This window comes from Megascapheus bottae, chromosome 9, assembly GCF_031878675.1.
Source record: "Megascapheus bottae isolate mThoBot1 chromosome 9, mThoBot2.hap1, whole genome shotgun sequence".
In the NCBI taxonomy this organism is placed as follows: Eukaryota; Metazoa; Chordata; class Mammalia; order Rodentia; family Geomyidae; genus Megascapheus; species Megascapheus bottae.
This window is the reverse complement of record NC_143517.1, coordinates 2,492,811-2,514,957: the sequence shown is the minus strand read 5'-3', so window position 1 is coordinate 2,514,957 and position 22,147 is coordinate 2,492,811. Positions and strand designations below refer to the sequence as shown.

The window sequence follows — 22,147 nt, the reverse complement described above, 5'->3', positions numbered from 1 at the left end:
ATGCTTTGATGATAAACAGCAGCTTTAGTGATTATTCTGGACCTCTGTAAATTCTATTTCTTCTTGAGATCTGAGTTTCTTTCTGTATTTTTGAGATGATGTTCTTAATATTGCTGCAGTGTGTGTACCTGATGCATCAGACCTTTTAGCACACTGGGGAAACAAAGAAGAGTAAGTGAGAGCTGCGCCCACCTCAAAGGTTCAGATGTACTGAGTTTAGGATTGTCTGCTCTGTAGAGAATCTTATTAATTAAGTGGGTGGCTTAACTATCTTTATGACCTCAGGAAGAGGCAGTTGGAAGATAGTTTCTCGACAGATCAGATAACCCAGTTTAGGAAAACTAATTATAGTTTCTTGGATTTGTATTCTATTAAAGAAGATTTTTTGTAACTCAAGTTTTATAACTCACACAATTTTGACATAACTTCTATTACAATAGACTAGACATGCCAAATGTTCCATCTGTTTTCGTCATTGCCGATTGTGGAGCTTGGTCCCAAGTCTGGGTGCTGTTCCTGCACTCTTTTTGCTCCAGAATAATGCTCTACCACTTTGCTCCAGGATACTGCTTTACAAATTGTTCTCTTAGCTTCTAGACACACCATGGTTAATAGAAACCAAAGAAATCAGTCCAATTTGACCTTTAAATAAGTATCTATAAATCATCTGATTTACCTGTGTTTATGGTAAATATTTTTCTAGAAATATTTGATAGAATTTTTTTCTCTTACTTAAGACATTTCCTAAAATGTAAAATTATCAATACATCTAGTATCATGCAGAAAACCTCTTTTGTATTTATCACAATGTAGATAAAAACTTTCAATAACAATATCCAAATATTCCATTCTATTAAAAATAAAAGCAACAAGTGTTAATTTTATCCTTAATCCAATTTGTGATGTTTTACATAGTTTCTTCATGTGCGTTTTAAACCAATGATGGAGTGAGTATAGAAAAATTCCTATTAAGGCTAGTGCTCTGCCAGTTGAGCCACAGCACCATTTCTGGCTTTTTCTGTGTATGTAATACCAAAGAATAGAACACAGGTAGGCAAGGACTCTACCACTAGTCCACGCTCTTGGCCAGAATGCAGCTTTAAAAGATACCTGTGTAAAGGACCTTTTTGACAAAAACTTTAAAACCCTAAAAAAGGAAATTAAAGCAGAACTAAGGAAATGGAAAAAACTCCCATGCTCCTGGATTGAAAGAATCAACATTGTGAAAATGACAATCTTGCCAAGAGCTATCTACAAATTCAATGCAATGCCCATCAATATCCCAATGTCATTCTTTAAAGAAATAGAAGAGGCAATTCAAAATTTCATATGGAATAATAAAAGACCAAGTATAGCAAAAACACTTCTTAGCAGAAAGAACAGCGCTGGAGGAATTTCAATTCCAAACTTTAGACTCTATTACAGGGCTATAATTCTCAAAACAGCTTGGTACTGGCACAGGAACAGGCCTGAAGACCAATGGAATAGAACTGAGGACCCAGATATTAAACCACAGACCTATGGCCACCTAATCTTTGACAAGGGAGCCAAAAAAATAGAATGGAAGAAATACAGCCTCTTCAACAAGTTGTGCTGGCAGAACTGGTTAAGCACATGCAGAAAACTAAAGTTGGATCCTTCTTTGTCACCTTGCACTAGAATTAACTCCAAATGGATCAAAGACCTCGATGTAAAAGCTGACACACTGAAAACTTTACAGGACGGAATAGGAGATACACTAGGCCTCCTTGGCACAGGTTGAAACTTTCTTAATAAGGACCAAGAATCACAACAAATCAGAGAAAGGCTGGATAAGTAGGACTACATTAAACTGCAGAGCTTTTGTATGGCAAAGGACATAGCTAGTAAACTAATCAGGAAGCCTACAGAGTGGGAGAAGATCTTCACCAACAAACAATGGACAAAGGCCTCATATCTAAAATATATCAACAACTCAAAAAATTGAATCACTCCAAAATTAACCTCCAAAGTAACAACCATCCCACTAAAAAATGGGCCAAAGACTTAAAGAGATTCTTCTCTGAAGAAGACACAAAAATGGCCTATAGACACATGAAGAAATGCTCAACATCTCTGGTCATAAAAGAAATGCAAATCAAAACAACTCTAAGATTCCACCTCACTCCAGTTAGAATGGCCAGGATCAGGAAAACGAATAACAACAGATGCTGGAGGGGATGTGGCCAGGGGCGATCACTACTACACTGTTGGTGGGAGTGCAAACTCGTTCAACCACTATGGAAAGCAGTGTGGCAGTGCCTCAAAAGGCTAAACATAGAACTCCCCTATGACCCAGCAATTCCACTACTTGGCATTTACCCAACCATCCAGAAACAAGGACATACTAAATCCACTAGCACAACAATGTTCGTTGCAGCACTATTCACCATAGCAAAGATATGGAACCAACCTAGATGTCCCTCAGTTTATGAGTGGATCAACAAGTTGTGGTATTGGTACACAATGGAATTCTATGCTGCTGTCAGAAAGAACAACATTGACCCATTTGTTACGAAATGGAAAGACTTAGAAAAAATCATATTAAGTGAAGTAAGCCAGACTCAAAGGAACTTAGGCTCAATGGTTTCCCTCATTCGTCATAATCAGTAGAAACCTTGGGCTCTACTAGCAGAGATCTGCAATAGAGCAAAATCTTGATACATAAGGCCATATAATGTGAAGCTAATTGAAAGGACCTCCAGGATATTGAAATAAAAGCCATATAATGAATGATTGTTGTCCTTAATGTACTATGTTGTCTCTCATCTCCTTTGCTGTCCCTTGGTTATCTCATATTGGTACAGTATCTCACTTTGTTATCTGATATATTGAATTTATTTGTATTTGGATATTTGAAATTTGATAGGGAAGGGGGGAAAACCAAGACGGGTGGGGGGTGTGGGGGTGGAGGGAAATGGGTACCAAGACATGTGAAAGGGTATCAATGTATGTGAATTAATGCACCTTCTATCTGGCAAATATCATGTAACCCTTTTACTAATTACAATAAAAAATAAATAAATAAATAAAAAGAAATGAAATTACTGGAAAAAAATAAATAAAAGCTAGTATTTCATGTTTCAAAGCTAAAAAAAAAAAAGATACCTGATTTGGTTTCCTTTGGATACATACCCAGAAGTGGAATTGCAAGCTCATATATTAGCTTGGTTTGTAATATATTTTCTGTGCCAGGACTGGAGTTTGAATTCAGGGCTTGGATACTGTCCCTCAGTTATTTCTCTCCAGTCTGGTGCTCTATCACTTGTGCCATATCTCCACTTCTAGATTTTTGAAGAGTCTCAGGGACCTTCTTGCCTCGGCTGGCTTTGTACTATGATCCTTAGATCTCAGCCTCCAAATTAGGTAGGATTATAAGCATGAGCCACCAGCACCCAGCTGATTTTTAATTTTGGGGGCAACTTCCTTGTCATTTTGTGTAACAGTTAGACCAATTTACATTCCCATCAATAATGTGCCAAGATTTCTTTTTCCCTACTATCCCATCAATACTTTTTATTGCTTCTTTTTCATAATAGCTATCCTAAGCTCTGAGGTGATAAACCAATGAGCTTTTTAAATTGTATCACCATGAGGATTAGTGATGCTGAAATCCTTTTTGTATCTCCGAAGGCCGTTATATATCTTTGCTGGAATATGTCTATACAGGTCTTTTGCCCATTTTTCAATTGAATTATTTGGTTTTCATGTTATTGAGTTATAATAGGCTTCCTACATATCTGAAATGTTAACATACATCAAAATCAATAGACTAGTTACATCTACAGAAAGAGGTAAGGGAGAAAAATATTGGATGAGACAATAGTTGGGTACATATCCATTTTTAGGAATTCTACAATAGAGGTGACAGAATAATAATCATTATTTAAACTTTGTGTCTGTTATATTATTTCTTCTCATTTTTATAGTGTTGAAGCATTTCATAAATAAGAAAAACATACTTTGTAGTCCACGGTAGGCAAATGCTGAACCACTGAGCTATATCCCCAGAAAAAAAAAGAAGAAAAATTAAATTAAATACTTCCACAGGAAGGCTGAGAGTTCTCTGGTGTGTCTCACCACCTTCAACAAAGAATTTCAGTCAACAATTCAGGGATAGTGCCCAGGCTTTGAGATCAAGCCCTAGGACTGGAAAAAAAGAAGAAAAAAAAGATAGCTACATACCCATGTTTATTATTCACAATACCCAAGAAACAATCTAAATGTCTATCAATTGCTAAAGGAGGTAGAGTACAGATACAATGGAGTATTATTCAGCCTTACAAAAGGACATCCTGTCATTGTGACAACATAAATAAATCTGGTGGGTGAACAGTCTGGACAAAGAAGCAAGCATTGTATGATTGCATTTTGAAATGGGATCTCAAGCACTAGAATTCACAGAAATAGTGAAATGGCGGATGCCATGGGTGGAAGTATAAGAAAAGAAAGTGACGAGATGTTGCTTGAAGTCATAAGATGAATAAATTCAGAGGATCTAATGTAGAGCTTGTTGGCTAGAATTAATAAAGACTGTATCATATGCTTGGAAAGAAAAGAAAAATTCCTATTAAATACACCTGCCAAAATTTGACTTCTATCCATGTTTGGGCAAAAAAAATAAAATGTAATCAGGTTTCCAATAAGAGCCTGATATCTAAAATCAAAAACTTTTAGATTAATTCAACATTCAAATTTGAAAAGCACAAGTAGAAAAGATATGGGGAGTAATAAGGCATGCTTTTGAGAAAAACTTTATTTAAGATTTCAACATACATATTTGAAAAGCACAAAAAGAAATCACAAGTAGAAAAGATATGGGTAGTATTAAGGCATGCTTTTGAGAAAAACTTTACTTAAGAAACCAGAGAAACTTCAGAGTATATAATATTTAGTAGGTAAAAGGGTCTTGAGATAGTATATATAGATATAGATATACATATTATTTATGTATATCTATAAATGTATATGTGTGTATAAATGTATACCTATGGTATAGAGTAATATGTATTTACACATAGTATATATAGATATACCTACTATAGATATAGATATCGATATAGATTATATATGTGTGTGTATAAATGTATAGATATAGATATACATATTATATATAGATATAGATATACATGTTATATGTGTGTATAAATGTGTATCTATGATATACAGTATTATGTATATATATATGGCACATAGATATATAGATATAACATACATGGTATCCATATGGAATGCTTAAAACATTGTTATGTAAATAGTTTGAGAAAACTAACTGCCAACTCTCCTCTTTAACTGGCTCACTTACTACTCCTAATAATTATGTTCCGTTCATATTTTGTTAACTTTCTTACCAATTGGTAGAAACTATTTGGTAACTGCAATTGTGAAATAAAAGAATATATTTCAGCAAAGCCCCAGTCATTCTGTGTTTTTAACTATTCAGAAGGGTAAACATTTATCTAGTGGAGAACCATAGAATATATAAACATATTTATGGCTGCCATTTCACAAAATGAGCCTCACTTTTAAATATTTGTTATGAGGAAAGACAGTTACACAGTTTGGTGCCAGATTCTTCCCAGTTTCCTAAGCAATCATAATCTTTCTTTTCCATATAATTAATGGAAGAGTTACATTATATTCACCAGATAGAAGGTGCATTACTTCACATACATTGATACCCTCTCTCATGTTTTGGTCCCCATTTCCCTCCCTCCATCTCCCACCCCTCATCTTATTTTCCCCCTTCCCTATCCGATTTCAAATAACCAAATACAAATATATAAAATATATAAGATAACAAGGTGAAATACTGTAACAATATGAGATAACTAAGGGACAGCAAAAGAAATGAGAGATTACAGTACATTAAGAACAACTTTAACTCATGGCTTTTGTTTCTATATCCTGGAGGTCCTTTCATTTAGTGTCATACTATATGGCTTATGTATCTAGGCTTTGTTCTCTTGTAAATCTCTGCTAGGAGAGCCCAAGGTTTCTACTGATTATGACAAACGAGGGAAACCATTGAGCCTATGTTCCTTTGAGTCTTATTTCACTTAATAGGATTTTTTTCTAAGTCTTTCCATTTCCTAGCAAATGGGGTGATGTCATTCTTTCTGACTGCAGCATAGAATTCCATTGTGTATAAATACCACATCTTGTTGATCCACTCATCAACTGAGGGGCATCTGGGTTGGTTCCATATCTTTGCTATGGTAAATAGTGCTACAATGAACATCATTGTACTAGTGGATTTAGTATGTCCTTCTTTCTGCATGATTGGGTAAATGCCAAGTAGTGGAATTGCTGGGTTCTAGGGGAGCTCTGTTTAGTCTTTTGAGGAACTGCCATACTGTTTTCCATAGTTGTTGAATGAGTTTGCACTCCCACCAACAGTGTAGTAGTGATCCCTCCTAGTTGCATCCCTTCCAGCATCTGTTATTAGTTTTCTTGATCCTGGCCATTCTAATTGGAGTGAGGTGGAATCTTAGAGTTGTTTTGATTTGCATTTCTTTTATGGCAAGAGATGTTGAGCATTTCTTCATGTGTCTATAGGCCTTTCTTATTTCTTCTTCAGAGAAGACTCTGTAAGTCTTTGGTCCATCTTTTAATAGGATGGTTATTTCTTTGGAGATGAGTTTTGGAGTGATTCAATTTTTTGAGCTTTTGATATATTTTAGATATGAGGCCTTTATCCATTTTATGGTTAGTGGGCATCTTCTCCCACTCTGTAGGCTTGCTAGTTAATTTGCTGGCTATGTCCTTTGCCATACAGAAGCTCTGCAGTCTAATGCTGTCCCACTTATCCAGACTTTCTCTGATTTGTTGTTTCTTGGTCCTTATCAAGAAAGTTTCGACCTGTGCCAAGGAGACCTCGTGTATCTCCTATTCCTTGTTGTAAAGTTTTCAGTGTATCTGCTTTTACCTCTAGGTCTTTGATCCATTTGGAGTTAATCCATGTGCAGTGTGATGCCTATAATCCTAACTACTTGGGAGGCTGAGATATGAGGATCAAGGTTCAAAGCCAGACCAGGCACAAAAGGACCGGAGACTCTTATCTCCAATTCACCTCTAGAAAATGGGATGTGGGGGTTGGCTCAAAGGTAGGATGGTAGCCTTGAGCTGAGGAGCTCAGGCACAGAGCCGAGGTCACATTCAAGTCCCATGACCCACAAAAAAGAAAAAGTCAAACACAAATGCTATATTCTGAACTGTTTCTTTTTGATAAACTTCTACAAAATAAAAAACTAAAGAAAACAGATTAATTCCTGTGGTTGGAGATGGGCATGAAATGCAAAAAGGTTCAAGGAAATTTCCTGGGGTAACAAAGGCCCTGGCAGGCTGTTTTGAGCAATAGTCAACAATTGATGACCCAGACTCCATGTGAAAACAGCAGACAGTGAAAGTTGTCTTGAGAGAACTGAATAAAGTTCTCACACAGGAGGGACAAGAGGGAAAACTCAAAACTATGTGGGCTCTCATTCTGTAAATTTATATTTTTGTTGGGAACATGGATCTTATTTTTTCAGTTAAGGTTTGCCATAGAATGATCAGTAACTGTGGTAAGTGTAAGATCAGATTGCTTTATTTTTTACAATTAGTTTCAATTCATCATGTACAAAGGGGTTTCAATTCATCATATCAGTAAAGGAATGAAATGTACCTTAATTGGTATCATCTCTTTCCTCCCCATTTCTTCCAAATCATTTTGCAAAACAGGATAATATGCAAAACTTTGCCCTCTGAGTATGCAAAAAATCCATTTTTTTCCTTTGCTTTCAAAGATAGAGGGAAAGCTAGTGTCTTATGACCCATGACTGGAAGAGGGTTTCAACTCCTCAGTCACACTCTTTCCTGGCTGAAATAAAAATGAAACAACTTGATAAAAAATACCTAAATAAGTAAAACCACAGTTATTTCCATTTTGGTAGCAAACCTTTCCCTTTGCCCCAGAGAATGAGGATGACAGGGAGATATCATAGAAGACTTCTGGGAGTTTATAAATCCAATTTATTTAAACCCCAGTTATTTAAATTGTTTTAAACATCATGGTCATGGTGTCCAAAGTTAAGACTAGCCCATCACTCAATATGCCAGATAAGCAAACATGATGAAAGAGTACCTGGCAGCCACAAGAAGACGTCACTCCAGTACATCTTCAACTATCTTCTTTGATGCAGATGTTGCCTGTAAATCTCTGTATCTGAAATGAAGCCAGAGAGTGAGAAAGGGAAGCTTTTACACTGTTACTCAAATCCAAATGTGTTACCTGTTCATCTTTATCTTAATTTTTGTGTAGCAGTTTTCTTTCAAGAGATTTTCTTGCTCAGAACCTAAGGTTATTGCAAAGGGTATGGACACAAAATCGGAGGACATCAAAGCATCTCCTAAATTGCTGCTTCCATATACACCTATGTATTGACTATAACTTGCTCATTTCTGCTTGTGATATCACTCATGTCATCAAAAGACTTATTGTAGCTAATATGAACTTCTGACAAACATACATTCAGGGTTTACACACAAATTCAGGATTTAACTCATAAGTCTGTAAAACTGAGCCTGAAACTCAGGGCTTCATGCTCATTTGATCTTTTTTTTCTCTCAAGGCTGACACTCTCCCAGTTGAGCCACATCTCCATTTCAGCCTTTTCTCTGGCTAATTAGAGATAAAAATTGAATGCCATTTTTGGTAGGCATTAAGCTATCCTCAGTTTTTAGGCTCATCCATACCTAGGATTGCAGGCTAAAGCCCACATTATCCAGCTGTAGAGATAGTGGTGCTAGCTTCCCAGGAGTCAGTATCCCAGGCTCAGAAATTAGCAGGTAAGGAAAATTTATATTGAGAGAATAGAATAAAGCTCTGCATGGAAGGGAAAAGAGAAAAGTTAAGCCAAGCAGTGTCTCAGGGTAGGGGTTTATAATTATAGAATATGAATCTTAAATTTTAGAGTTAGAACATGAATCTTAATTTTATAGTTAAGAATGGTTGTCCTTGAATAACTTATCCTGGATACTAATCAATCTAACATTTTATCTAATGTTTCATGGCTTTATCTAACATTGGTTGTTCTTTGAAGTCCTTGTATTTTTCCAGGTTGAAGGGAAGGACAAAAATTAGCTTCATGGATGTGAAGAATTGGATTTCACTTTTCTGCTGATATTGAGAAGAGTAACTTTTCACTCATTATATCTCTGGCTGGCAGTTTGCTACCCAAGGTAGAATGTGGTCTTATTTACCAGGCTTTTCTATTTTTCTTTTACTTTAGCTTAGGGAATGATGACTAAAGAGGGCCACTGGAGACTTCTAGAAGTTTATGAACAAGGTTGCTGAGATACAAGCCTGAAGTCTAGGAGATCTAAATTAGGCCCTCACCCCAATATGCTGGGTGAAGAGACATGGTGAAAGACAAAAGCCATGTTGGAATAGGTTCCTTGGTCTCTGGAACAGTATAGAACCAAAATCAGGAAAAGCATAGAACAAAACTCAGGAAAAGCAACAAACAAGCCAAAGTGAAAGGCCTCTTAGAATAATAAGCAATAGGACTCTGAAATCAGTATACTTCTTACCCCTCCTCCACCTGAAATCAGTATACCACTTATTCCTCCACCAAGTTGGAGCCCATCCCAGGACATATTGCTTGCTTTATTTTAGGGTCATTGTTTCAAAATGGATTGTGCTGGAATCTGTTACCAAGTAGACATATCTAATCACACCCCTAAGTGATGAACTGCTATTAGTGTATACATGTCCAGTCCAGATTTTCCAAGGGCTTGATAGTCAAATCAGGTTGGACAGCATGATTCCTTAAGCATCTCTTCATATAATTTGGAAGGTTTATTCTTTTCCCTAGGCTGGAGGAAAGCAAAATTTAAATTTGGAAACAGTCTTCAAGTGATTTTATTTCCAAAGGCTGAGCTTTGCATTTTAGTAGGTGGCTTTCAGATAAAGCTAACCTTCTACATTTATTACCCACTCCAAATCAGCAGAACTTTACATGTGCATATTCTACAAATATGAGCTTTGTGGACTCAGGTATTAGAATACAGACTGGGTAGTTAAAAATATGACCTGGATGCCTAATTCTTTAGCTACCTAATTGGTTGTGGTTTTGATGCTGGCTATTATCCCAGGAGCCATTTCCCCTCAGCCAATCTTAAAGGACACATTTCGATTATATGATAGAGGCTGGGGCTTTAAGAGACCCTTTAGCCAGTTGAAAGCCTAAATAGCACCAGAATCCAATCCATGCAAAGATTAAAAATGTCTCTACATGTTTTTCAGGGTTTGATATAACAGTCAAAACTATATCAGCATATCCTCAAATACAGGGTCTTCACTCCTAGAAAAGCCTTTAAGTGCTCAAGAAGGAGAAAAGTCTAGAAGAAAACCAATCCCAGTTTCCATGAGGGTTGTTTCTCCTTCCCAAACTAGCTCAATAGCCCACCTTAGGTTGACACAGCGATGACTTTTCTCCTGTCATTTTGTGTCATTTTTCATGTCAAAAGGATAAAAGGGAGTCAGTAGTCCATGAAATGATAATTTTGATGGGCTCACAAAGGAGGAGCTAATCAGAATCCCTGAGGGAGGTCTGTCTCTTTAAAATCTCTATCTGACAGACTGGACAAGATGCTGACTCTCTCTGGCATAAAGGTATACTAATAAAAAAATCGTTCTTTAGATCTAACATTGAGTAGTATTGGGGCCAGAAAAAAACTCAAGGATTGGGACAACTGGGTAAATGGAACCATTGCCTCATAAGACAAAGATGTTGAGCCAATCTTCCCTTGTTTGAGCCTTGGACCCATAAATGAATGTTCTAGCCTATTCACAATACCCATTTAAAGCCCTTCTTCTAGTCTCACTGGGGCCAGAGGTCAATGAAGTTCTAATTTCTATAAAAGTAAGGATCTCAAGTTGCATGCACACCATATGCACCTCAGTTCCTGTTGGAGGCCCAAACTGATCTTGCAGTATGGACTAACAAAAATGCTCCCTGATGGGGCCGGCAGTTTGGCCTAGTGGTAGAGTGCTTGCCTAGCATGCACAAAGACCCAGGTTCGATTCCTCGGTACCACATAAATAGAAAAAAAAAGCCGGAAGTGGTTCTGAGGCTCAAGTGGTAGAGCTCTAGCCTTGAGAAAGTCCAAGGACAATGCTCAGGCCTGGAGCTGAAGCCCAGGACTGGCACCAAAAAAAAAATGCTCCCTGACGAGTTGGGAGTTGAACTTTTAGCCTGGACAAATAAATCTCTTGTCAAAAATGGAGTGGGGGTTTTAGGTACAATTAGAAATGGAATGACTAAAATATAGACCTCCCCAGAAGCAAGCCAAAGGTTAAATGAAATAACTTTCTAGGGTCTGCTTCAATGTGCTCCAAACAGCAACATTTTAGAGGATCTAGATCCAGGAGATAGAGTAATAGTTGCATGGTGCGGGGCCACCCCTAAGTGCTCACATTTCATTTTTTGACTATATGTATGGACAGCCATTCATCTGTATGTCAGACAATAATAGGAGCTTGAAGAGGTTGCCCCAGACCCATCACTGGGCTGAACTCCATCTGTCTAACTGGGGACACAGAGGCCTCCATTAATTTCCCCCCTTGAAAATGGGCAGGGACTTGGGGTCTTTCACCTTAAAAGGCTCTCCTGACCATCATAGAAACAGATGATCTTGTATTTAGGAAAAGAGGTGAGCATAAAGGACCTCAGGTGGTTTCCCCTTCATTTTACAAAGCAAATTCAGTTGAAGGATGGCAACTTAGTTAATAGAATCCTCCTTAGGCCAAATTTCCTGATCACACAAAGATATTTGAGCCAAGCCTGAGTATAAAAGAGTTTTCTTGGGAAGGGTCTGAGAGTTTAGGTCTTTCCAGGCTTTAGTCAACATGCCAGGGGAGATCCTGTAACATCCCAATGATCAAAGCACTGTCTGCAAAGGATAAAAATAGTTGGGTTTAGACTTTCCTTCATTCCATGTGTCATATGTCTCCTGAAAGGGACTCTCTCAGTAGGGTACAGCCCTCTCTCCCTTTTCTTCTTAGTCACAGATGACAGTGGGAAGTAATCTGGCTGGATTTTAGGGCCTTCCTCAAGACCTGTCACCTGACATGTGTGGAAAGAGCCCTCTTGGGTCTCAGGGATCCATATCCCAGACATCTAGCACATTTCTAATTTTGGAAACTTCAATTTCAAAAGCTATCCTCTGAAGAAATGGCTTTCTGTTAGGAACCAAAATGACATGCTGTCCTCTGAAGAAATAGCTCCCTATTAGGAACCAAAATGATATGCAAGTGTTGGGTTCTTGTTGTCTGGAACAATATCGAAATAAAGCAAGGAAAGCAAAAAAACTGTCAGAAAAGTATTGCAAATCAAAAAAGAACACTCAATCAAAACCTGTAAGTCAGTAGTTCATTTTGGCTGGGGGTGGGCAGTATCTCCTTTTAGCCACTCTACTCCTGAGTCAGAGTCTACCCCCAAAGACCTATTCATGATTTTGATATCGGGTCAGAGGCTCAAGTATGCAGGTATTGTTTGAGTAGTTTGAGTAATTTTCTAGAAACTGGAGAGAGGGTAGTAAAGGTTCAGGATCCAGAAATGCTGTTAAGTAACCAAGAGCCTTGCAGGTGACTTATGAGAAGCCTGGCTGGGAAGGACAATAGTAAGCTCTCATAAATGCTATTATGGCCCTGATGGAGGGCTATAGTCCAGCTGCTATAAGGCCAATTAGGTTATTGTGGCCTTTCCCATCATCATCAGTACTCAGATTGGTGAATCTACTGTTTACAGTGTAAGTATAGCTCTGGCAGTCAGCTTGAATCTCAGTCCTTGTACTTCAGCTTTCAGTTCCAGTCAGTTCCAGACCAACTTGAGCTATTTAAGGAGACATTGTCTCAAGAAATCAGAAAGAAAGGTTATATGCCATTTTAGAAACCTTAACCTACAATTAAGGCATTTACTATAAAGCAGTGAACTAAGCTAAAGAGCATCCCAAAGCAAAGCTAAAGAGCTTCCCCAAGCAAAACTTGCAATACTCTGTTAATCAGAGTGAGGTAGAATACTTTACTCAAAATGTATCCTCAGAATGCTGATGAACTGGAAAGTATTACTCAACATAAATAATATATATTATCATTCAAAGGATACATTTTTTTTACTGATGCTGAAGGCTTGAATTCAAGGTCCAGGCTTTGTACTTTAGCTTATCTCTTCAGGTTGCTGTGCTTATCTGTTCAAGTTGGTGTGCTAACACTTGAGCCATAGCTCTACTTCTCAATCACATACTTTTCTGTGTAGGCTTTTATGTCTAGTCTGTCTTTGAAACACTACCCTCTGACCTCAGCAACCTGAAAAGCTAGGATTGCAGGCTTAATAGTCAAAGAGTACCCAGATTATTTTAATAGTTTTCACATGACTAGCCTTTGTCTCTGATAATCTCTTGTGTATATGAAACAACTGAAAATTACTGGCCCATAAATTATCTGAAATATATCCCAACTTTTAAATCCATGTCCTTTGTTCTCAGCCACTCTGTTCTAAAGTCATTTTGGATACAGAAGTGTATAACTACCTCTCAGGAGTCAAGGATTCTTGTTTAAATAAAGCCTTACCTGAGCAATCTTGAGATAATTGTCAGACTACCTGGTACCAATTTTGGCCACCTCTAAACCTGCTAGGGACTTATTTTAAATACCTTACTTTCTCACCCAAGGTCAGAATCTGAGCCTAAAAATGTAGTATAGTGCTATATCTTCCAGTGGCTGCCACACACAATATTTTCCCATCACAATTTAAATTATTTTTTGGAGGAAACATCTAGGAATGAGTGTTGGGCTAATAGTGAAAATTCCTGGGGTTAGGGTCAGATGTATAAAAGTCTACTTTCACCATGTTCCTTTTAATAATGGGGGGAAAACGTCGGGGAATTTATGATTGTACAACTTGCAGATAGAGGAAAAGCAGATAAACCATAATCGGTCTGACAATGAAGTGGGGACAGATACTACAAAAGGAGAGATTAAAAAAAAAAAAAAACGAGAAATGAGGATGGGCACTAAATCTTTTGATACCGTGACCTTACAGGAAACAGGGAGGATTTAAGTCTTTGAAGATAAGCTTTCTGCCTGGTGAGCCTTCTTTCTATGTAATCCAAGGCCAAGCTCTGTGACCTCTCTAACTGGTAGGGCACAGGAAGAAAGATGAGACTGCTGAGGCACTGTCTTCCTGAGGTATTATCTATACTGCATGCTTTCTCTTTTCTCTACTCTATTGCTTTTCTAAAGCTTTCGTATCTCCTTTATTTTCAGATTTTGCCTGAATTCTTCCCTTGCTATAGTGAAGTACAGAAATATTTTGCCTGCTCTAAATGTCTAGTAACATATTTAGTGCTTTGGTCAGGGAGGTTAGAGATTGTGTTCTTCTGCCTTGGATTTATTAATAAGTAGCACCAGAAATCTGGCGAAAGAGAGGAACCTTAGCTATCTCCAACTTTCTTACCAGAGCCAACACTTGTGCTTTGTAACATGGTCAACGTCTGGACCAATAATAACTTTGTTTACTAGGGAAGGTCAAAATTCTCATTTCCTGAAAGGCTTACCCATACTGATCAGGATTTTCAGTGTAACTTTCATATTATTTTTAAACTATGTTTTTTATAATTTTTTTTGCCAGTCCTGGGCTTGAGCTCAGGGCCTGAGCACTGTCCTTGGACTTCCTCAAGGCTAGAGCTCTGCCACTTGAGCCTCAGCACCATTTCTGGCTTTTTTCTATGTATGTGGTACTGAGGAATCGAACCCGGGTCTTCATGCATGCTAGGCAAGCACTTTAACCACTAGGCCAAACTCCCAGCCCTAAACTATGTTTAAAAGGAGAAATGTACTCCCTCCCTAAACTGCATTTGAAAGGGGGTCTGTCTAAATGTAGAATGGGAAGGGCATGGGAAGACTCATGTCCTGCCCATACTGAGTAACAAGGCAGGGGAGGGGTCATGCCCCAACCATGTTAGATAACAGAGAAGTTGTGGCCCTATGAGTCAGACCTTCAAGGCAAAGGTAAAGAAGGAGAAAATGGTTTCCTATTAAGGATATTAGCTTTTCTCCTTAGGAACACTGCTGTGGTTGACTTCCTTCCTCATTTGAAAGTCCACTTCCTATTGAAGACCATTTTGTTGCTCAGTGGAGCATACAAAACTGTCATGAATTTAGTATCAAATTCCCATTTGTCCAGTGCAGAATGGCCAGATAAATAGGAAAAGAGCTGGAAGTAACAAGACTTTAGACTGTTTTTCAGCTACTTTTTAAATCAAGTCCATTTGAAGGATATTACAGTTAATGGTGCATCCCTTATGCCCAAACTTCCTGATATCCCAAAGGGTATGGAAGCCAAGTCTGGGTACAAAAAAGTAGAGTGCTTCCTTGGGAAGGGTATTCGTGTCCAGGTCCTTCCTATGCTTTAGTAAATGTGACTCTTGAAAAACCAGAAGACCCATATTGAGATAGAACAAAAACAAAGGCTCTGATTTAGGCTTTTAATTATGCCAGGCATTCCTGGGATTAAAGTCCCCCAGGGGGAAAGCATCCCTTTCTCCATGTTCGGGGGTGGTCATCTCCTTTGATCCCTTCCTTTTATCCCTTCTCTCCCCTAGTGGAAGCTCACCCCTCACTCACAAATCCTATTGGTGTGCATGATTTAGGTGTAGAGACAGTTTGGGCATTGCCTAGGAAATGGAGCCTGTGCAGGGAAGAGTCGGTGTCCAGGAATGCAGGTAAACACATACCCCATAGCCTCCCAATTGGCTTCCCAGAGATCTAGTTGAGAATGGGACAACAGTAAACTCTCAGAGAAGCTGATCAGGCCCCTGGGAAAGGAAACAGCAATAGCTATTCTAAGGCAACTTGTGGTTTTCTTCATTACTACTAGAAGCCAGATTGTTTAAAAGAAATTTGCTGCATGATTAATGAATCATACAAGTAATCCAGCACTGGTGAGACTTCAAGTTGTTGTCCAACCTGGCTACATAAGAAAAACTTTTCCAAGAAAACATCCAGAGAGTTTGCTGTACCCTATTTCAGAAATATTCATATCTACAAACATTTAATATATTCTCAGTCAACTAATATTCAATCACAGAGCTTCCCCCAGTAAGCATTTCTATTGTACTTCACTTTAAAAACAAAGATGTATAGCTTAAACTGCTGTTGATTTTTGCTAATCCTTAAGTTTTCTTTTTTATTGTGCTAACACAGAGGCTTCAACTTAGTCTAGTTTTATTGTTCAAAACTGATATTCTATCACTTGTGCCACAACTCTAGTTACAGCTTTTTGGAGGTTAATAGTTTTGTCAGAAATGCATGGGACTCTTCTCTCTTTGAACTATGACCTTTTGACTTATGACCTTTGAACCATGATCCTCAATTTCAGCTTTTCTGACAAAACTGTATCTGAAGTTATGATCTCGTGTCTTAAAGTTATGATTTTGAATTTCAGCCTCTTGAATAGCTAGGATTACAAACACAAGCCACATGCCTAGCTTAATCATTTCCTAAAAATCTTTTCTTACAACCTAGGACACTCTTGCTCTCCAGTCTTTCTGTGACAACTTGTATAAGAGGCCATTTGAAAGCTCCATTTGTTGATCCCATGAATTAACTGAAATCAAGTTAAAAACTGTGTATCTAACCACTCAGAATGGCTCCGATCCAAGAACAGATACAATATATCAGTCATGTTGAAGGCATCTTGGAATCCAGAAGAGCTTTAATACTTCCCATGAGTCCATTTTGTTTATAAGACCCCTCCTGAGCAATAACTTTAAAGCATTAATTGTTTCATTTAACTACTGCCAATTATAACCAACATTGAAGCAGCCTAGGAATAGTTTAACTCCATTTGTTTTTCTTTTTTGTTAGTCAGGTACCCCAGAGTCTGAGCCAGGAAGAAGCCTTGAAATTAGAGCTTCAGAACATTTTTCAAGCCAACTCCTCTACATTGCTATGAGAAATGACCAATATGAACCTTGATTTTACTAAAAACAAACAAGGCTAGCTTCCAGATGGGAATTCTTGTCTAGAGAATTTGCCTGAATTTCACAAACATCCATTTTCAGTCTTTTACTCCATAGTATCCTTAAGGAGCCATTTCTGTCTCCTTACTTCTTTCTTACTTTATGGTATACACAAAAAAAACTTGACAAAAACCTTCCTGAACTTCCCCTTAAGAGAAACTATTCAGACTCTTATTGCCTGGCACAGTGGCTTATGCCTGTAATCCTATCTACTCAGAAGGATGAGATATGATAATCAAGGTTCAAAGCCAGCCTGGGCACAAAAAACCTGAGACTCTTATTTCCAATTAACCTCTAGAAAGTGGGCCTTGGCTCAAGGATAGGGCGATAGCCTTGAGCTGAAGAGCTCAAAGACAGCTCCCAGGCTGAGTTCAAGGCCTATGACCCACAAAAAATAAAATAAAATAAATAAAGGAGAGAGATCCTTATTTTTCACTGCAGATATTAAGTTCCTGAGATACTCATGGAAACTGGAATGTTAAATAAGACTTCTGCCCTTCCCATCATTCCCTTTTCTTGGAATAGTGATTAGGAATCAATGTTCATCAATTCCAGACTTAACCTGGCTGAGGGTGGAGTTCTCAGCCTCAACACTTTCTTCCAACTCCTTGCCTTCCTATTGCCTATAATGGCTAATGACTTCAAGTCTCTAACACCACTTGTCTATATACCAGAGTAACCTTCCACCCACAGACAGATGTAGTTCTGTCAACAGCTCCTGGGGTCCTGGTCCTGAATCTGACAGTTGCTCAGCAACTGATTACCTGCTGATATTCAAGTCCTTCATAAGTCAATAAAGATCTATTGAGTTTCATCTGCAGCCATCTGTGAAGGGAAAGCCAGGGACTGGCAGGCCAGGAGTCTTGACTCATAGCCTTGCTGCTAGAGGCTGCTGAGTTTTCTCTTCACTCCTATTCCATATTGTCACTGACAAAAAGCAAATTTATCAGGCTGTACCTCCCCTTCCTGCTTTCATGGAATGTCAATTTACTGATTTAGCCTTTCCTGGAAAGAGCATGTAGATTATTTCTATGTGAGGTTGTTCCTCAGGTTATTCCTTCAAGGTAAAAAAAAATGAGTAAAGCCAAAGATAAGGACCAAATGTTCATGGCTGACCTGAAACATTTTAAGTGTAGTTGATAAGGGAGATATGGGAGACATAGAATGTTGAGGAGGCTACAGTAAGAAATGCTGCTTCTAGAAGGCGCGAATCTCTACCTCCAGGATAACTCCACCTAGTGATCTACTATCTTAAGGAACAACTAGAACCCCCAAGCTACCCTGAGAGCACTGGGGCTGCATAAGTGCTGACCCCTAAGACTGGAGTAGGGCTGGGTACCTCTGAACATTGCCAGGGATAATGAAGATATGTGAAATAGTTTTGCATTGGAGACATTGCTTTCAGCCTCCTGAGGAAGTAAGATTATAAGATGGCGCCTGGCAGCTCGCCAATGAGTCAGTACTTGCTGACCAGGAAGTTTCTTTGCATTGGTTGATTTGTTTCTTCTGTGCTCATGGACAGTGCGTGACTGCTAGATTTTTCCATGTAAACTTGCTGTGTGCACAGATGACCTTTATTGTAATTGACTACTTAAGGATATAGATAGTGGAGGATTTCCGGGGACGGGAGGAAGAGAAGCAGAGAGACAGAAGAAAGGAGAGAGAAATAAAAAGACCTCTGTTTACAGCTATTTGAGTCTGTGATCATTCCAAGTCCGCCTCCAAAGTGACATGTCATTGCAGCAGGCAATGACAGTTTTGGGAGAATTGACGTTACTTAACCAAAGGACTACAAGGAATAGATTGTCTACACTTGAGATCTCTGAATTATTGGGCATTTCCTGGAAGATTAAGAATGTATTGACTATTTTAAGGACAGGTTTCTTTCTACTCAAGGGATTTTTGAGAAGGTTCGCATTCTTCGAGATCAAGAGGATTTTCACGGGGATTGCAACTGAATCGCTCAGATCAAATGGCATAGATTCAAAGTTGGAGGATGTCTAATTCATGAGCTCAGCATCATCTGAGCTTGTTTTTTACATTAACATAGGTATACTGACAAGCACATTTCTACATGAATCTCACTGCTTAATTACAAACATTTTCAGTAATGACATAGCGTATCCAATGTATACCATTTTTCATTGTTGTTGCTGGCACAGTGGCTTGAACTTGAGGCCTCAGTAGTCTTTCTTGGCTTTCTCCCCACCACCCCTCAAGGTTGTCACTTATTTTTTGATGTGAGCCCAATCTCCACTCCACTTCTGAAATCCTGTTCAATGGCGATTGAGATTATTATGAGCTTTTCTCAGCCTACTAAATACCTAGGATTAGAAGTAGGAGCCAACGAGCACCCAATTAACAGTACAGTGGTTTCCTTGAAAATGGTGGTACAGGGCTTCTCAGTTTGTGCTCTGGAGACAATTCATGATCCCAAGCTCAATGACAAAGTAGCAGGCAAGTAAGTTTAAGCTCCCATACTGGATGTTCAAGAGGATAAAGTCAAGCCAATTTCACTGTTTATCTGAAAGTTTTGATTTGTTACTGTTTTTGCCTGTCCTGGGGCTTGAACTCAGGGCTGGGGCATTGTTCTTGGGTTTTCTCAAGGCTGATGCTCTACCACCTGAACCATAGCACCATTTATGGTTTTTTTCTATGTACTGAAGAATTCAACCCAGGGCTTTGTGCAAGCTATGCAAGCACTCTACCACTAGACCATACTCCCAGGCTCCTAGAAGTTTTTATTTTATGTAATTAAAGAAAAATTTTTAGCAGTGTTGTTTATTGTTTTTGTATAGCAAGAAAATTTTTGTAATTGATTGACAACAGGGGTAAGTTGAAGCATTGAATAACTTTACCTAGCGGCATTTTAATTTGAATTTTTTTGTCAGTCATGAGGCTTGAACCTGGGGCCTGGGAATTAACCCTGAGATCTTCTGCTGAAATCTTGCGATCTACCACATTGACCCATAGCAACATTTCTGGTTTTCTGGTGTTAACTGATGATATTAGTCTCAGACTTTTCTGCAGGCTAGCTTTGAATCATGAGCCTCCGATTTCAGCCTTCTAAGTACCTAGGGTTACCAACACCCAGCTTAATTATGGCAATTTTTTTTTTTTAGTGAGAGTTCACAGGGATTTCAATTCAACATGTATGTCTTGAGTATAATGAATTTTTGTCCGGGTCACCCCTTTCATCATTCTCCCCTATTTCTCCCAATCTCAGTCATTTTCCTCAATAGGCTTTTTTCCTGCCAGTTTTGCATAAAGAATAAAAATATGAGAAAATATGGATCAGTAAACGTTTTGACACCATGATCTCAGAAAACAGCTAAGAAGCACACCAGTCTAAAAGCCGACTTCAAAGACTCAATTTCTCCTATTTAACCCTAGGCCAACCACTATAAATTCTCTATCTGAGAAGACGACAGAAGGAAGTATTACTTGAGATGGCTGAAGCTCCTGTCTTTCTGTAGTAACAATATAGAATATGTCTTTCTAGCTTGGATTCATCAGTAATACTCCTAGGAAACAAAATCCACATGGAACACACACACACACACACACACACACACACACACACACACACACAAAACTCATAAAGAAACCTACAAGAAATCAAGCCATTAACAAAAGCAATTTTCTTTATTTTATATTTAATCCTATAATTAGCATTATTTTTGAGAAAAGAGAGGGTAGGACCCCACAGACTGAACCAGAAAGAATCAGCAACAGGGTATTCAAGAAGTGTGCCAGGCTAAGTCCTACAAAATCCTGTTTCTATTGCCTCACCTTGAGGCCTTGAGATGAGCAGGTCAAACCGGTGAAGCCACATGCAAAAAATAACTAAGATGTAAAAACTGAAAACTTGAGAGCAACAAGATATTCTCCCCTCATTTGGTTTTCTTGTAGATGTTTAGCTTGAAATTGTATCAGTAGAAAAAAATTAAAGGAGACCTATTGATCCAATTATTTTTAACAAGCTTATACCCTATCTCTATATATTCCAGGAAAAATAAAGTCCATCTTAGCCATGTTCATTAAAGCAATCTATCTAGATGGGAAAATTTCATAACAAATATCTTATACAAAAGCCACTATTTTCAATTTTTACTCCAGAGTTTCCTTCTCAGGAAGGAGTGATTTCTGTCTCCCTATACCTTGTCCTAAATGTTGTTATGTACAGAAAACAAATGACAAAATCTTGTTCTTGTGAGCGTAAGCTGTTAGAGCCCTTGATTTTTTCTTCCACTGTAAATGAAAAATTTCCCGTGGGAACTTTAGGGAAACTCAGAAGCTGAATAACATATCTGTCTTTCCTTCCCTAACTTTCCCTCTTGAAAAGAATAGAAAGCCTTACTTCAATTTTCCTAGCCCAGAATGCAGAAGATGAGGTTTCCCATCCAGTACTCTACTGCAACCCCTGGCCTTCCAGTCTTTTCATAGCTAATGCTAAATGTTTAGTTCTCAAGTCCCTGACATAATCATCCATCTAGCAGAGTGACCTACTTCACATAGGGTGGACCCAGTCCCAGCAGCAGCCCCTGGAGAACCTTTGGCCTTCTACAATTTCAATCCCAGGCTTGGGGAAAATTGCTCAGGAAGTGGTTACCTTCTGATGCTGAAGTCTTTGATGAGTCCAGTTGGATTTTATATCTGTAGAAATCTGGGAAGAGGCAGCTAGGAATCTACTCCCCCGAAGTGTCAAGACAGCCTGGTCAAGAGAAGCCTTTTACATTCTGAGCTTGCTTCTTACTCTTCTACCCTATTGTCACTGTCAAAGAGCAAGTGTCACAACTTCACATTCTCTTAGGGCCTGATGGACTGCCAAAGCCTAGGACATTACGCCCTCCACAAATGAGGTTGAGTCCTGGAGACTTTTTGTCCATTAGAAGACACTCTCTCCTGAAATGGCCCACCTGTCTCCATTGGAAACAGGTCCTTGGCTGCAACATTTCTCTGACTCAGACACCCTCAGTGATACAATTATAGCATCCTCATGCTTATCCTTTCTCTCCTTTCCCAAGATAAGTTATAGTCACATAAGTTGTTGCATGTAGTC

The 22,147-nt window shown here is 38.5% G+C and overlaps 1 long non-coding RNA gene across 1 annotated transcript; it reads right to left on the bottom strand.

Annotated features, from left to right (window-relative positions):
- Position 1: 1 nt before the first annotated feature.
- LOC150058692 (uncharacterized) lies at positions 2 to 21,875 on the bottom strand. Its single transcript, XR_016536549.1, has 3 exons — positions 21,698 to 21,875; positions 8,144 to 8,224; positions 2 to 153 (listed from the first exon to the last, which is right to left on the bottom strand). It is a non-coding gene; the product is annotated as an uncharacterized LOC150058692 (long non-coding RNA).
- Between the last annotated feature and the right edge of the window lie 272 nt (positions 21,876 to 22,147).